A 16,951-nucleotide genomic window follows, 5' to 3' on the forward strand; every position below is an offset into this window, starting at 1 on the left:
CTCTCTCTCTCTCTTACGGGCTATTGTTCTCTCTGGTGGCGTCGTCGTCATCCGTGGCCTCGCGTCTCTTCTTTCCGGCCCTAAGAAAAGGCCGCCGTTGAGTGGTGGTAGCATAGCCACGATTAGAAGTTTGCGTCGGAACCCACGGATCCGAGATGTTTGCCCTTCCCCATTACTGCTCCATCAAGGTAAATAGAACTTGTTTTCGCATTATTTGCTCCACTTCTCCTTTACGACGACATTGTTGCTGGCCGTTCGTCGCGCGACACTGGTATTCAAAGGGGTTCTATCGTCGGCTTCTTCAGCTGAGTCTATTTTATGCCACCCATAACCGTCTTTGTCCAGAGAGCTTGATTCTGCATCTAGGGAGGTTGGTACCAGATCCAGAAGCTCTAATTGTAAATTTGGAGTTTTTGTTTCTGAATGTTTTGATTATGGTGAGTGAGGCTGCTTCTGTGACTGAGAGAAGGGAGGGTCAAGAGAGAGAGGCTGCGTGGAGGGAGGTCGTATGGGAAGCTTGTGGATTTTGGATGGCGGCAGTGATGGTGGTAGTTGGGGATGAGAGTGATGGTGAAGAAGAGTTTGGGTGGTGGTGGAATTTGAGATAAGAAAAGTGGTGAATATAAGGGTAATTTAGGGATTTTGGGTGATTTTTTAGTGTTTTGATAATTTTGTTGTGCAGAACCCATATCTCATGGGTACATATGGTAATTTTCTTCTTTTATGAGTAGATATGTCAGCGTTTTCAACTTTTGTGGATAGAAATGGTAGTTTACTCATGTTTAAAAATATGAGATAAGGCTCTATTTGATTGATATATAGGATAAGATATAGACACAAAGACGCAAACATTAAAGACATAGGCATAAAATATTTGTGTTTGTGTATTGTGTTAGGCAAGAATAATGAACAAGACATACAAATAAAAAGATTGAATTATCCTTCATTCAACCACAAATTTTACCATCACTACTACACACCCATCACTCCAGACACTACATGTCATCACCATTGAATTTTTATTTCTTCGAGTAATTTTTTGTTTCGTCCAATATCATCTCAAATTATCATTCAAATATTAAATATATAATTATTTTTAAAAAAATAAAAAATCAAATCCCAAAATTTATCAAAGATTAATCAAAATTCACATAAACAAAAAACTAAATGTGCATTTTTTTCAAAAGAAAACAAAAAACCAGAGCCCAAAAGAAGAGAGGAAGAAGAAGAAGATAATTGCAAGAAAGAAGCAAAAAACTAGAAGAAGAAAGTAGCAAAAAAGAGAACGACAAAGAAAACTACTTAGAGAAAAATAGATGGAAGTAGAATCAAAAAAGACAAATTGAGAGAAAGAGAGAAAGACATAGTAGATCTAGAAGGTAGAGCCTGGATAAGGACAGTGTGGAAGAGAGATAGGAAGAGGGGAGTACGGTGGGGCAGCCTCGACGATGACGATGAGGCAGAATGCAGAGAAATGCACGTCCATGAATAGGTGGAGTAATGCGGCGACGAACAACAAATTGGACGGCAACGTCAGAGAAAAAGGAAGAGACAACAATTGAGTTTCTATTGGTGGAGTTGAGGAAGACAGAAGGAGGAGGATTGTAATAAGTAAGAAAGGAAGAGTTGGTTGTAGGATCTAAAAGAGAAAGAAAAAAAAGAAAAATTTAAAGAGATAAGAGGACAAATTTTGAAAATTTAAAAATTGAATAATAGTAAAAAAGTAAAAAATTAGTGTTTTACAAGTTATATTTTAGTGTCTTACTAAATTAAAAGTACATAAATTTAGTGTCTTTATGTCTATTCGTATCCTTCTATATTCTTAAAAAATTTCTGTATCTTATCAAATCAAATCGCAAATGTTATTATATCTATATTTCAATGAGACATAAATATCAATCAAATATTACATAAAGTATCTTATTAGATTATCACATTAAGCGATGTCAAAAATAATAAATTTTTTATGGTCTTTAGTTTTTTTTTTTAATTTAAAAATTGGACACTTCCATGCTTACGTGTCCATTTGCCATTGGCCTCTCTCTACCTTTTAAGTATGTTCACATCATTCAATAGTCAATACTCGCTGCCATTGGCTCGCGGTTAAAAAATTTGCTTAAGTGGGGTAATGATTCCAAATTATCTTTCACTTCCAAAAAATTATAGGTTTACATGTGATCATGTATGTTTGCGGTTGGATGCAATTGCCATCATCATATTTAATTATTTATTTACAACGGGTTTGCCATTAAATTAAAGCTCAAGATGTTAGGGTTAATAATAAACAATCATTGTAGATCAGTTGATTGCTGTATATGCCTCTTTGGAGTTTGGTAAATCGGATATAGGGAACTTTATATACTTTTCAAAAAGTATATGTTGAGTTAGAAGTGATTATTGGTATATATATGATGACAAATATTGATTGGATTAAAAGTCCAAATTTAATTTAATGTGTGTGTTAGTGGTATAGGTTTAATACTTTATCTTTCAGCTCAAATTTATGTTGTTTCAGCAAACTACCAATACATTAAATTGTTCAGTCCAAATGTTTATGAAGATAAATTAGAACCAAAAACATAAAAAAAAAGAAGGTTCTATTATTTGCCCAAAAAAAAGAATATTTGGCATCATTTTGAAGAATGAGAAATAACTGAGACAATATCAAGGACACAAAGACAGTAGAGGATCAAAAAAATTCAAAAGTTAGGAGAACAAATATAACATGCAAAGAACAACAGAAAAACAGTAGAACAAATTTAAAAGAACAGAGGTGGTGGAACATCTCTTCAGATAGTAGAATTAGTGGAGTAAAATGAAAAAAACCTGCATATTAAGGAAGACACCAACGACAGACAGAATGAGTAAAGAAAATGAATAGGTAATGAAGCAATTTGAAGGGAGAGACTCATAAGCTAGCCTCACATCAACATTTGAATACAAGAGAAAATAGAGTGACACTTAAGCATCATCTCATATATTTGAGCTAAAATATTTTTCTTCAAATTTATGCTTCATTTGAAATTTCAGTGTTATGGTTATCTAATATTATCTTTCTATAATTGAAAAAAAGGTTATCCACAGTGAGAAGAAAATTGAAAAAGCCATGAGAGAAAAGAGGCAAGAGAGAAGCATAGAAAAGCCAAAAGAATTTTCTGTGTAATTGCTTTAGTTGAACTAAGGTTTAGTTTCCCTTGCTAAGTTGGGATAGCACTTGATGGTGGCTAGGTTTGGATAAAAGTTTAGTGGTTGATACTATATGAATTAGGTTATAATTTATTGGTATTGGTGTATGTAATCAGTTTGATTATAGTGAAAATTCTATCATGGTTGTGGTGGAGACTGGATGTGAATTTTATGGCACTAGAAAATCGAACTAAGATACATGATGGCCTCATTCTCTTCTTCTCTTCTCTGTTTATTTTTGGTGTAGGAGACAAAAAGAAAAAAATATCCTGCATAACCAGCTTTTGCAAAAAACAGAGTAAAAGAACTTCATTTCTAAATTCAACTTGATTCAACCCCATTTTTAAGTTCTAGCAGTATCATCAATTGGTATCAAGAGTCTAGTCTCAAGAAGTCAAGCTCCACAGCTTGAAGTAAAGATCCATGGCCAACAACATGAGTGCTAGCATCATGGCATAAACGCTCACCGAAGGACAGTCTAACAATAGACCTCCTTACTTCAACAGCAGCAACTACTCATACTGGAAAGAGAAAATGAGAATCTTCGTGCAATCAATCGATTACAACTTCTGAAAGATTATTGTCAATAGACCTGATATTCCAACAAAGCAAAATGTTGATGGAGATGTGATGTCAAAGGAAGACAATGAGTGGACAAAGGAAGAGAAGAAGAATGTTGAACTCAATACCAAGAAAATCAACTTAATGCACTGTGTGATAAGTTTTGATGAGTACAAAAACGTTTAAAGGTGCAAAACTGTCAAAAAAATATGCGACAAGTTAAAACTCACCTATGAAGGAACCAAACAAGTGAGAGACAAGAATAGACATGCTGATGAAGGAATACGAGATGTTCATCATGAAGAAGAATGAAAGCATTGATCAGATGTTCGAAAGGTTCTCAATAATCATCAACAACTTGGATGTCATGGGAAAGAGCTATTCAGAAGAAACATTAGTAAGAAAGATCTTGAGGAGTCTCACAAAGAAGTAGGAAGTGAAAAGTACATCCATCTCGAAAAGGAATAATTTGATTAAAATCACCTATGATGAGCTAAGAAGCAAGTTGCTAGTCTATGAAACTACTCACATGTCTTAAGATAGAGATGACAAAAAAAATATACCATTGAAGTCAAGAATGATAACCAAAGAAGAGGAATATGATGACAGCATTTTAGATGAAGAGATGGTACTTTTTGCAAGAAAAATGAGAAGATTAATGAGATTTAAAAGTAAAGGCAAAGGAACTACTTCATCTAAAGATTTCAAGAAGAATCAATTCAAGTTTACTTGTCACCACTGCAAGGAGTCGGGTCACTTCAACTCCGACTATCCTCAATTGAAGAAAGGCAAAAAATTAAGGAAGGACAAGAAGAAGGTGATGATGACAACAAGAAAAGATTTGGAAAATGATTTTGATTTAGAAGATGAAGAAAATTATTATCATAAGGCTCAAATGTGCTTGATGGCTGATCACACGGACATGGATGAGATAGATCTCTCTGATTTATCCATTAATAAACTGCACTATATTATCAAAGATTTTACAATGAACTCAAAGAAACTTTTTGATAAATATATTAAGTGCAAGAAAGATAATGAGGTATTGAGAGGTGAAAATGAATTTTTATTAGAAATGATAAAGGCAACTGAAGCTTGTATAAAAAATCTTTGAAAGAAGAAAATAATGCTTTAAGAGATGAATTAAACAAATTCAAACTCAAGCATTTGATCTCAGCCTCTACTGATTTAATTGCTAAAAATGAAAGAGTGAATCAAAAAATTAAGAATCTTAATGGAGACCTAGCAAAATTTGTTCAAAGTTTACAAAATATTGACAAATTACTTGCTTGTCAAAGATCTAGTTTTGAAAAATCTGGACTTGGATTCAAAAAGAAATCAAGTGTGTTTTTTAAACAAACTTTTAAAAAATCTAAAGCTTCTTCTTCCAGGAATGTTAAGCCCAAAATTTTCAGCAAGCCTCAAAATCAGCAAATAGGAACCATTGCTATAAATGCAATAGAAATGGTCATGTTCCTCAATAATTCTTCATTTTTCTAAGGTCTTTTGGTGATAACAAATTGTATAAAGTTATTTATGATTATAATGCTCTTTGGCAACCAAAAAGATTTCGCATAAGAGGATCCAAATAGATTTGGATACCTAAGGTTAGTTGAAGAACATGCATGTTTGCCTTACATCCAAGAAAAAAAGGGATATGTGGTATCTTGATAGTAGATGTTTAAGACATATGACCAGAAATGCTACCTTCTTCATAAAACTCAACAAATATGATTGAGGATTTGTCACTTTTGGAGATGATGGTAAAGGTAAAAGAATTGCAATTGATAAGGTTGGCAAAGATTTTTTTACTTGCATAGATAGTGTCTTTCTAATAGATGAGTTAAAGCATAATCTATTGAGCATAAGTCAATTATGTGACATTGGATATTTAGTAACTTTTAGGAAATTAGATTGTAGAGTCATAAATGAAAAATCCGAGGCTGTTTTGTTTATTGCAAAAAGATGTAACAATGTCTATGATCTCATTCTGAAAAATGGATGTGGCATAAGAAATTAGGACATGCTAGTGCAACATCCTACCACACAGAGCCTTACGCTTAAGTCGTAAAGTAGAGGTGACGAGGTATTACGACCTCTAAAAGAAAAGACGTATATAAATATAGTTGAAAGGATTTATAATTAGGAGCCTTGAAGAAAAAGCTAAGCAAAAGGGAAAACAGAAAATCATGTCACACTCGCATGGTTAATCGTAAAACGGATAGGTAAAATCAAAAGAAGGCTAAAAATATAATATACAGATCATAGTTTCAAAATACAGATATCAAGCTCCAGACCCGACCTGCAAAGCTAAGGCCGACCAGAGTATTTAATTATATATATATACAACTCAAAATATGACTCAAAATACAGAATAAATACCTGTTTCTCTAAGTCAACCTCTAGGAGGGACAAACATAAAATATATACAGAGAAGAATCTATATACATATATACATAGCATAAATACAAAGTACAGCATCCCAGAAAAACCAAACTTCGCTTGCACAGGGAACTCTAGACATTCAGCGAGGTGCCTCTTGACCTGCATTTGAAAAACAACAGAAATATGTATGGAATAAAAATTGAGAATTCTCAGCATGGTAAAGGTGTCCGCATAGTTAATATAATAGGTCCCGAAAAAGCCAAAGGCATTTCTAGAACTATGACACTCAGATTTCAGCTTAAAGATCCAACTAAACCAGAAATTAAGTATGTTATCTAAGATATTTCAAGTTCTAAATCTAACTTTAACTTAACACGTCTCTTTCTATCTCCTCTAATCCTCTGAATCACCAGTGGAACAACCCCCTCACACCTTCGCTAAGAGGGATTTCTCAGAAAATATACACATACAATTCAAACAAGAAAAATACAGATAGAGGTGAAATTACAACAAGTAAAGCAAGTAGCAGATAAGCAGAGTTAAGCAATTAAGCAAACTAAAACAATGCACACCCAAGCAAAACATACAAATGCACATGATGTAATACTTGTCCTGTGGCTGATGAGTCTCATCTGTCAGTTATATAGTTAACCTGACATGTCTTGGTAGCTAACCATTAGACAGTCCCTCTGTGCGTGCATCCCCAAGCTCAAAAATAATATCCATGAAGTCAAACTCCAAGCTCAAATATAATATTTCATGGATTCAAACTCCAAGCTCAATAATATTCCATAGAGTCAAACTCCAAACTCAATAATATAATATTCCATGCAGTCAAACTCCAAGCTCAATAATATTCCATGGATTCAAACTTCAAGCTCAATAATATAATTTCATGGAAAAATCTCAAACTCAAATTTATATATATGCATGCCCATGGGGAACCCGGAAAGTTAAAGTGTCTGGTCACTTCTTGCGATAGAGGGTCAACAATGTCTCAAAATATATAAGCCACATAATGATCTTTTCTTTTTTTAAAATAATATTTCAAATCTTCAATTTTTATAGAAATTTCGGTAACATCTCCTCTAAAATTCAAACTTCTGCCACCCTTCAAAGGTCTCAACCACCAAACCAAACACCTCTCAGTCATTCAAATCATTCCTAATATCAAATTATTTTAAAATCAAACCAATTTCAATATTAAATCTTTTTCAAAAACCAACTAACTTCACTAGCAAACTGCTTAAAAAATCGACTCTCACATCTCTCAACCAATCCATTCAATTCAATTTCACAAACTCACCATCAATCCTCAACACATCAACAATCGTCATTATTTTATACCCATCAAAGTCATAATCCAACACATACAAATTTATTCATCCTTTATACACACATCATAAACCATATTCACAATTCATCAATAATTCATTCAATTCATTCCTATCTTAAGGTCTCAGAGCCTAAGTTTTCACGTGACATTAAATATTAACTACGAAAAACCAAAATCATACCTTATTTGATTCCTCTCTAAACTCGAAACACCTCAAAAACCTCTCCTTTTATAAGCTCCAAGTTTTCAAACGTCAATCCCTCAAGCTTAATCACTCGAATTTCATTCCAAGCCGCCAAATTGAACTCCAAATCAACCATAACACAATCTAATTCACACAATATCACTATAATCATAATAGGGTTCATTAATTCAATGATTCATAAGGGTTCAACAGGTTTTTACCTTACTCACGGATCAATTGGACAAAACTCAGTGATTATCCGCTGCTAGAGTTCACCTAAACTATAAAAATCATTCAATTCTTCAATACCCAAACTCAAAACCCAAAAAATTGAGGAGAGAAATAACTGGAAAAGAAACACAAATTTCTTATCACTTTGTTTGAATAGAATTAAAGCGAATTTTGAGACGAACACGTGGTCGCTGACGGCTCGTCAATCGGAGCTCCAAATTGAAAGTTATGGACGATTGAATTTTCGGAGACGTTAGGTTTAGGTTTTTAACGTTACTCTTCTTCCCTTCATGTAAAAATGAAAGAGAAGGGACAAGAGGCTGAGCTCTTATATTTGTTTGGTGGGCCTTGGGCCCGGTTTGGGCCGGTTCGACCGTTTCGATTCGTTGGCCCAATTTTGAGGCAAAATCTTTAAAATTAGTGTCAAAATTTGTATTTTTAATATTTCTACTTTCGTAAACTATAAAATTTAATTTCTTAATTTTTTTGAATAATAATTAATTTATTGGCTAATTATTTATTTATTTCGCGGGGTTTACACTAGCATGTTCCGAATCTCTAAACTTGTTAAAAGATGCTTTGTAAGAGGTCTTCCTAACATTAAGTTTGATAAAAATATCATATGTAATTCTTGTCAAATGGGTAAATAAACAAAAACTTCTTTCATACCCAAAGAAGATGTCTCTATTAAGAAATAATTGGAATTATTGCATCTTAACCTGTTTAGACCAACTAGGACTCAGTCTTGAAGGAAAAGGCTATGGAATGGTTATTATGGATGAATATATTAGGTTTAGTTGGGTGTTCTTCCTAACTCATAAGGATGAAATATTTTATGTTTTTGAAAAATTCAGCAAGAAAATTCAAAATAGATCTAAAAATTGTTTCAATTAAAAATGATCATGGTAAAGAGTTTGAAAACTAACATTTTGAATCTTTTTGTGATAAACAAGGCATATCACACAACTTCTCTTGTCCTAGAACACCACAACAAAATAGGATTGTGGAAAGGAGAAATAGAAATTTACAAGAAATAGCTATAGCTATATTTTGTGAATATGATGTTCCCAAATTCTTATGGGCTGAATTTGTAAATAAAGCTTGTTACGTTTTAAAGCAAACTCTCATAAGAAAGTTTTTGAAGAAAACACCCTATAAACTTTGGAAATGACACTCTCTCCTAATATCAAGTATTTTCGTGTGTTTGGTTGCAAGTGTTTTATACTGAACATAAAAAAATTTTTAGAGAAATTTGATCCTAAAACACATGAAGGTATTTTTTTAGTTATTTCACAAATAACAAGGCCTATAGAGTCTATAACAAGAACTCTAAGACTGTTGAGGAGACTATACATATCTCATTCTATGAATCTAACATTATTCCTAGTGTTTGCATTGATGAAAGTCCAGAAATTGAAATTGAAGTGACCAAGACTGCTGAGTTAGAACATTTAAACTCAAGCTCACAAGAAGCAGCACCTGAAAGCATTAAGAATGACAATTCTGCAGGAGAAAATTTGCAGTTATCTCCTGTCATAGCTGAAAAAGGTCAAGAGAATGAAAATTTCTGAAAAACTATCAGAGAAATTCATAATTGGTTATCCCTCCAAAGAAATGACAATAAGATCATCCTTAAAAAGAGCCAAATCAAATAATATAGCCCTCATCTTAAAATTGAACCTCAAAATATACAAAAATCTCTTGTAGATCCATCTTGAATTTTGGCTATGGAGGAGAAATTATAGTAATTTGAAAAGAATAAAGTCTATACCCTTGTGCCTGATTTGAATGGAAAGAAAGTCATGGGTATAAAATGGATCTTCAGAAACAAATTGGGTGAAGATAAAACCATTAACCGAAACAAAACAAGATTAGTTGCTCAAGGTTATGATCAAGAGGAGGGTATTGATTTTGATGAATCATTTGCACCTGTAGCTCGAATGGATGCCATCAGATTGCTCTTAACCTATGTGGCTCATTGTGGCTTCAAGCTATTCCAAATAGACGTAAAGTGTACATTTCTAAATGGAATAATAGATAAAGAAGTCTATGTGGCTCAACCTGCTGGATTTGAAAATAAAAACTTTTTAAATTATATTTTCAAACTAGCTAAAGTCTTGTATGGTTTGAGACAAGCTCCTAAAGCTTAGTATGAGGGGCTAAACTCATTTTTATTGAAAAATAATTTTTAAAGAAGAGCCACTGATACCACTCTATTTATTAGAAATTCCAATGATCATTTTATTCTTGTGCAAGTGTATGTTGATGATATCATTTTTTGTTCTGCTAATGAAGATTTATGTGCAAATTTCGCTAAGCTTATGACTAGTAAATTTGACATGAACATGATGGGAGAACTCACTTTTTTTCTAGGGTTGCAAATTAAGCAAACTGCAGAGGACATCTTTGTTCATAAAAAAAGTATGCCAAAGAACTTGTCAAGAAGTTTGGGCTGGACTGTGCTAAACCTATGGGAACTCCTATGCATCCAAACTTCAAGCTAGACAAAGATGAACATGCTAGAGATATAGATGAGACAAGATATAGAGAAATGATTGATTCCTTAATGTATCTTACTTTCTCAAGTCCTGATATCATTCAAAGTGTTAGTGTGTGCTTAAGATTCCAACGCTCAAGATTCCAATCAAAGCCTAAGGAATCTAATTTCTTGCTGTGAAAAGAATCATCTAATATGTACTTGGTACCACTAATTATGGTTTATGATATCCCAAAACTGATTCCTTTCAATTAGTGAGTTATTGTGATGCAGATTTTGTTGGAAATAAAATTGATAGAAGAAGCACTAGTGGCATTTGTTGCTTTCTTGAAAAATCTCTCAATGTATGGTCAAGCAAGAAGCAAGCAACCGTTGCTTTGTCCATTGTCGAAGCTGAGTACATTGCAACCTCTTCATGTTGCTCTCAATTATTGTGGTTGAAAACTCAATTGGCTTATTACAAGTTGAATGCTTCTAATATTCCATTATTTTGTGACAATATGAGTGATATAAATCTTTCAAAAAATTCTGTTCTTCACTCTAGAACAAAGCACATTGAAATTATATTTCACTCTATAAGAGAACATGTGTAAAATAGAAATTTAGACATTTAATTTGTTAAATCAGAACATCAACTAGCATATATTTTCACTAAACCATTGATTGAAGAGAGATTCTGTAAATTGCACACTATATTGGATATTATTGATTCATCAAAATTCTCTTGATCTTTCTAATGATCTGGTTGAATGTTTTATCTCACAGGTCGATATGAGATAATTCTAGGCAGATGATGAGTGGGCTTCATTATTTAAGTTGTCACTACTTAGAACCCTTGTGAACATATCAGATTTTGTGGACTCCTTGTGTTTGTTTCTCTATTCTTGAATAAGCCATATGTGTTTGATTTTATTGGACCTACTTTGGACTTGCATTAAAAAAAAAAGCACTTGCTTTCACTATTATATCTTTTAAATGCATTTTCTAAAATATGGTTCATTTGGTTACAGTTGTAAAAATCAATTCTTTTCAAATTTTCAATATTTTTAAACTGAGACCTTTGTACTATTCTAGGTCTATATTAATGCACCACTACATGCACCATTTCACTCATACCTCTCTCTATTCATACTCCCCACTCTCCTCTTTCTGCAAACTGACCAGTGATTTATAAGAATGACTCGCAAGAAGAGAGTCGTTCGTAAAGGTACTCATAGTGGTGCTCAAACTTCTCGTTATTCTCCCTCCACTACCATTTTCATCAACTCCTATTAATCTCCCTCTCCAAACGACTCTCTTTTATCTTCTCCTCCTAACAGTGATCCTGAAAGAATGGCTCGCACCAAAACCACTGCTCGTCACCCTAGAGTGGCTCCTAGACCAACTCCATCTCAGCCAAGTTTCTCTCGTGGCAAACGGCCCATTAGCAAGGAAGAAGAAGAGCTTTCTCCCTCTTCTACTCACCCTAGTCGTGGTACAGTAAATGATTTTCTACTTCGTCCTATTTCTTAACCAAGGCTTCCAAATCGCATTGCCTACAAATCTTTTTATGATGATTTTCCAAAAGTTTCCTATGATTTCTGTCATTACAACTCCATAAACCATATGTTTTTCTACAAAGACATCATTGATCGACTTATCTGTCCTCCTAAACTTGTCAATCTTGATGATCTTCGTCAAAATGGTCTGAACTTTATGTCTATATTTGCTTTTCAATGATGGATTCCCGTCATCTCTATTCGTGAAAATGTCTACCCTGATCTTGTGAGACAGTTCTATAGTAACATGTCCAACAAAGAAAAAAGGATTGCTTCATTTGCTTCAAAGTCCTAGATTACCAGGAAAAGGGAATCAATGTGTCCTATTTTGAAGCCCTAGGGGCTGTCTGTGTCAATATTCCTCTTCTTGAAGACAAGTCACTTGGTCCAGTTCGTGCTCAATTGCACAGGATTGTGAATCACATTATTCTGCCTATTTTCAACGCGTTTCATTCTACGATACACTGGTTATATTTGCTCTTCTATCTAAAATTTCCATTTCATTTGCTTATCTTTTGTTAAGGCACATGCATGAATGTGTTCGTTCGAAAAATGCTTTACCTTATACCATACTGCTCACTAAAATTTTTTCAATATTATAATGTTGATTTTGGGGCTAAAATTTCTAGAGAGTTTAATTCTTACATAAAAGAGGGTGGTGCAGTAAAAAGAATAGCAAGCAAGCGTCGAAGCACTAATGAGGAGACTGAAGATCCAAAATAGAGAAATGTTCCCCTGATTCCAAAATCAAACTTTGCCAAAATCTAAATCTCAACTAGTATCATGAAGGATGTGCTTCAAGAGTTTGTGAATCTGACTGATATTCTCATTAACTTTGGGGCTGAAAGAAAAAGAGCTGATGGAATAGAAGAAACGACACTCAAGAAGACCAAAGGTTGCATTCGCATTCTCAAAAATTATGTTGAGGTTGGTTCCAACACTACTGACAATGAGGATGATGATGCCTTAGATGACTCCAACTCTGATGCCTAGATTATCTCATATCTGATCTAGCCATTTCAAACTATCTCTAACTTCGTTTAGAGACTTGTTAGGCTTTCTTCATTTTGCTTATATTGGATGACTATATGCACCTTAATACTTTGCATTGACTGCCACTTATGACTGCTACTGCTGTGACTCTAACACTCTTTTGCAGGTTCTTTGTTTTTCCTCCTTGATGACAAAAAGGGGAGAAAAAGAAAAAGAGACTTAGGCTTTAAATGTTTAATGCATATTTTGTCTTATGTGTTCATGAGTTCATTTTCTCGCTACATCCATTGAATATTTGCTCTGTAATATTGTTGCTATGCTACATTGCTATGTTACTAGTTATTGACTATTTTGAGTATTCTCCATTCTGAGGGGAAGTCATGATTAAAGGGGGAGCAATGCTAACATTGAGGGGGAGCACTACTCATTCACATACAGTTCGGATGATTATAAAAGAGAAGTGTTCTCAACTCATTTAAATTAAATTTTAAATTTATTTATCCTCTTTTATCATGTTTGTCATTAAGGAGGAGATTGTTGAGTTAGAAGTGATTATTGGCACATATATGATGACAAATATTTATTGGATTAAAAGTCCAAACTTGATTTAATGTGTGTGTTAGTGGTGCAAGTCCAATACTTTATCTCTCAGTCCAAATTTATGTTGTTTCAACAAATCACCAATACACTAAATTGAGGCTCCAGCCCAAATACCTATGAAAATAAATTAGAACCAAAAACATAAAGAAAAAAGGTTATGCTATTTGCCAAAAGGAAAAAGAAAAAGCAAGAAGGATATTTGGCATCATTGTGGAGAATGAGGGACAATTGGGACACTATCAAGGACACAAGGACAACAGAAGATCAAAGAAATTCAGAAGTTGGGAGAGCAAATACAACATGCAAAGAATAGCAGAAAAATAGTAGAACAAATTCAAAAGAGCAGAGACGGTGGAGTAGCTCCTCGAATAGCAGAGTTAGTGGACCAAAATGAAAAAGGACTGCATGCCAAGGAAGACAGCAGCAACGGGCAGAATGAGCAAGGAAAATGAAGAGGCAATGAAGCAATTTGAAGGGAGAGACTCATACTATAAAGCTAGCCTCACATCAACATTTGAAAACAAGGAAAAATAGAGTAACACTTGAGTATCATCTCATACACTTGAGCTGAAATATTTTCCTTCAATTTTTTGCTTCATTTAAAATTTTAGTGTTATGGCTATCTAATGTTATCTTTTTGTAATTGAGAAAAAGGCCATTCATGGTGAGAAAAAAATTGAAAAAGCCATGAGAGAAAAGAGGCAAGAAAGAAGCATAGAAAAGTCAAAAGAATTTTCTGTGTAATTGTTTTAGTTGAACTAAGGTTTAGTTTTTCTTGCCAAGTTGGAACCGTACTTGGTGGTGGTTAGACTTGGGTAGAAACTTAGTGGTTGATACTAGATGAATTAGGTTGTAATTCATTAGTATTGGTGTATGTAATCAGTTTGATTATAGTGAAAATTTCACCATGGTTGTGGTGGAGACTGGATGTAAGTTTCATGGCACTAAAAAACTGAACCAGGATACATACTAGCCCCATTCTCTTCTTCTCTTCTCTGTTTATTTCTACTTTTAGAGACAAAAGAAAATTTTTTTCTGTATAATCAACTTCTACAAAAATAGAATAAAAGAACTTCATCTTTGAATTCAACTTGATTCAAATCCCCTTCTCAAGTTCTAGTAGTACCATGAGTATATATTAATATTTTATTTTTCATAAATAAAAGAGTTATTGTGTTTGTAGTTTGTACTTTAGTTTTTAGAAGTTAGATATGGATAATTTTTAAGGTTAGTTTTATAAAATAAATTTAAGAAAAAAATAAATATAATTTTATATATTAATAAATATAATTTTTTTAAAAACACATCAAACATTATTGTTATAACTTTTATTTATTGAAAGTATTTTTTATTTTATTAAATATAGCTACTATAATTTAAAAAAAATGGAAAAAAAAATAAGTAACTTCTGAAAGGCAAGTCAAGAATAGCAATACCAAGCTCAAAGGTGAGACTCACCTAAGGTTAAATTATTGTTTGACAAGCTTAACAGGTTATTCTATTTTGTATTTTCTGGATTCAAACTTAAATAGAGAAAGCTGAGAAACACAACACAAATTTTTTTGTCATAATAAATGTCTATGTCACTTGCAATCTACCTTATAATTTATAGACTTGATGATTCGCAGATTCAATTTTGAAGAATTCAAATTCATTTCTCGTGATAGAGATCGAATGTTATTTAACAATTAAACTATGTTTTAATTGGATTAGCATGAAATTTCTGCACGAAAATTTTCACCCACTAAAAATTTAATTACTTTATCATAATTTGAAATTGTGACCCGAAATAACCAAAAACTAAGGATTTTTTCATTTAAGGGTAAAGTATATTTTTTGTCCCTAAAGTTTGGCAAAAGTTTCAAAAATATCCTTAAGTTTTATTTTGTTTCAATTTTGTCCCAGAAGTTTTCGATTTGCATCAAATATACCTCCGACGGCTAAATTTTCAAAAAATTTAAGACTAATCTAACAATAATGCATGAAAATGATACTTAATTTGCTTGTGTTGAGGGTTATTTTTATGAAATTGTTGTTGAATTGGTCTTAAATTTTTTGAAAAATTAACCACTAAGGGTATATTTGATGCAAATCGAAAACTTTTGGGACAAAATTGAAACAAAATAAAACTTAGGGATATTTTTGAAACTTTTGTCAAACTTCATGGACAAAAAGTATACTTTGCCCTTCATTTAAATAAAAAATATCCTATTTACAAATTGTTTCGCTTGATTTTTATTTAATATCGATATAGTGTGTATTAAATTTGTATCAAGAATTTCAATTCAAAAAATAGATACAATTTTTCTATAAAAATAAGTTTGACTCGAGAATTATCGCATTGAAAATAATTTTGCAAGCAATGAAGTAATAGGAGTCTGCCAATGAGTAATAGTTCAAATGGCATAGTCTCCGAATATTCAATTAAGAGGTTGCGGATTCAAGTCTTATATCTTTGGTAAAAAAAATAAAATAAAGTAATAGGAGTCTTAAACAAATAACAATGAAATTCTATAAATTAGCGTTAAACTAAAAGAACTTTAGAGAATGCCATTAAAATATTTTAAGATATATAAGAATGCAAATTAATTAACAAACTCAGATAAATGAACATTAAATAAAGAATAAAAGTAAATTGAAAAATAAAAGTACATAAATAAATAATGAAAATAAAATGATTTCAGAGTTTACACCCTCACATGTACTGGTACTCACATATACTTAGTACTCTGTATCCTTCCTTTATGTCAACCAAAAAGAGATTTAGTGTGATCTGACATATGAAAGCCTTTTTAAAATTTTTTGACCCTCTTATTTATACAGAAGAAACATGTGTGGATGGTTATTAGTCTCTTATCCACGATTTTGTTTTATTTATTCTCTAAATTTATCCACCAACATTTTTACTGTATTTTGATAGTCAAGTAATATCCTTCACATTCATCTCTATTAACAATTAATCTATTTTCTATTTGTTATTTACACTTTGATTAGTGTTACCTTATGCATTTTCTTTCCACTCAGATTATACTTAATTGACCAAAGTACTTCTGTGTCAATAATTATGTATCATAGTCAAAAGCTTTCGAACTTTTATGCTAACACTATTATATATTTAGGATACAATGTTTTTAGTGAAAAAATTTAAACTCTTATTTTTGCTAATTATGCATAATTTTTTTTAAGATAGAGAGACTCAAACTCACAACTTTTGAATATGGAGGAGACTATGTCATTTGAGTTATAATTCATTGGCCTATTTATACATAAATTGCAAGCGAAAATTCAATAACAATAAGATTTATTTATCAAATCACAAATGTTCAAGAGTTTCTAACACCAATGTTGCTTTCATTCATTTTTAAGCAATAGTAATGAGATTTTATTTTAAGTATTTTCAGGAAAGAATGTTTAAATATTGAATGATTTAAAACATCATG

General features: G+C 32.5%; 1 long non-coding RNA gene across 1 annotated transcript in view; it reads right to left on the bottom strand.

Annotated features, from left to right (window-relative positions):
* The window catches only part of LOC110270425, a 24,828-nt gene continuing 13,863 nt past the window's right edge, over positions 5,987 to 16,951 (bottom strand). Inside the window, exon 2 of the long non-coding RNA XR_002359934.1 lies at positions 5,987 to 6,291. This is a non-coding gene — a long non-coding RNA (uncharacterized LOC110270425). The remainder of the gene's footprint in view (positions 6,292 to 16,951) is intronic.

The sequence above is a fragment of the Arachis ipaensis genome, chromosome B03 (genome assembly GCF_000816755.2).
Source record: "Arachis ipaensis cultivar K30076 chromosome B03, Araip1.1, whole genome shotgun sequence".
Taxonomy (NCBI): Eukaryota; Viridiplantae; Streptophyta; class Magnoliopsida; order Fabales; family Fabaceae; genus Arachis; species Arachis ipaensis.